The 1,379-nt window shown below is 33.9% G+C and overlaps 1 non-coding gene across 1 annotated transcript; it reads left to right on the forward strand.

Annotated features, from left to right (window-relative positions):
- The first annotated feature begins 600 nt into the window (after positions 1-600).
- Positions 601-703, forward strand: LOC111766878 (U6 spliceosomal RNA). Its single transcript, XR_002798814.1, has one exon. It is a non-coding gene; the product is annotated as a U6 spliceosomal RNA (small nuclear RNA).
- The last annotated feature ends 676 nt before the right edge of the window (positions 704-1,379 follow it).

Raw genomic sequence — 1,379 nt, forward strand, 5'->3', positions numbered from 1 at the left:
TGAGGGGTGGGCCAGTGTATAGGATCTCTGTACTTTCTGTAGGATTTTTCCATAAACTTACAAATGCTCTAATATTTTTTAAAAAGGGCATGGCTAAATGCATACAATGTGGCGTCACTTTAACAATTAGGTAAACTTTAATGTCATGTGATGAGTTGAAATTCCCTAGAAAATAATAGCTACTATTTCTTGAGCACGGATAAAAGACCAGGCATTATTCTAAGTGATTTACAAAAATTATTTTGTTTATTTAATACTCATAACAAACTTACAAGCTAGGAAAAGCTATTATATCCTTTTTATTGCTCGTGAATAGAGGCGTGGAGAAGTTTTGTAACTTGCTCAGTCACATACTTTGTCAATGAAAAAATAAGAATGTAAGCCTAGTTAATCTGGCTGCAGATTCCAGGCACCAGAGTATAGGAAAAAAAAGAGGAAGTAGGCATTCAGCATTAATGAAATTTAACATTTGACGTTAAATCAGAGCAACAGGATGTCTACAAGAGGAACTGAGAAGGAACAATCAAGGAGAGGACAGGGAGTCTAAGTGAGGAGTTGTGGAGGCCTAGGTAAAGAGGTTAATAAATAAGTAAAAGGTTAATATGTCACAGCATATATATTAAAATTGAAACAATTCAGAGAAGGTGAGCTCTGGTCCCTGTGAAAAGACGATATGCATATTTGTGAAGTGCCCCATATATTTTGATGGGTCTATACCTCACACTGTAGAGAAATAAAATTTATGTGGACTAAAGATTTAAATCTGAAATTCAAGACTTTAAGTCTTTTAGAAGAAAATGTGTTTATGACCTGGAATTAGAAAAGAATTTTAAAAATAAAAATAGCCAATGCTAATTAAATACTTAAAAATGTTAAGTGAAATTTCAATTATTTAAAATGTATTAACTCATTTTATCCTCACAACAGGGTCCTATAATATAAGGTCATCCCTACTTCACAGGTGAGGCATCTGAAGCATATATAGGCTAAGTACTCAAGGTTGTACAGCTCATGGGAGGTAGACACAGGACACAAGGTCAACATCCCGATTCTAGGAAACATGCCTTTAACCAGCATCCCTTAACAAGTCTCTAGGATAAGACACAAGTGCACATTCTATAAAACAAAGGCTTAATCAACTTGAGTACATTTAATTAAACTTTTGTCATCAGAAGTTACCACAGAGAAAAAAAATGTACTCACCAAAAACTGGGAGTGTATATTTATAATGCATACAATCAACATATGATTATGATTAGTATCCAGAATATAAAGACAGCTCTTAAAAAGATCAGTAAGAAAAAGGGCAAACCATTCCATAGGAAAAAAAAGGGCCAAAGGCATGAATAAGCATTTCAAAGAGAGAAAGCATGAATGGT

Source organism: Dasypus novemcinctus, chromosome 8, assembly GCF_030445035.2.
Source record: "Dasypus novemcinctus isolate mDasNov1 chromosome 8, mDasNov1.1.hap2, whole genome shotgun sequence".
In the NCBI taxonomy this organism is placed as follows: Eukaryota; Metazoa; Chordata; class Mammalia; order Cingulata; family Dasypodidae; genus Dasypus; species Dasypus novemcinctus.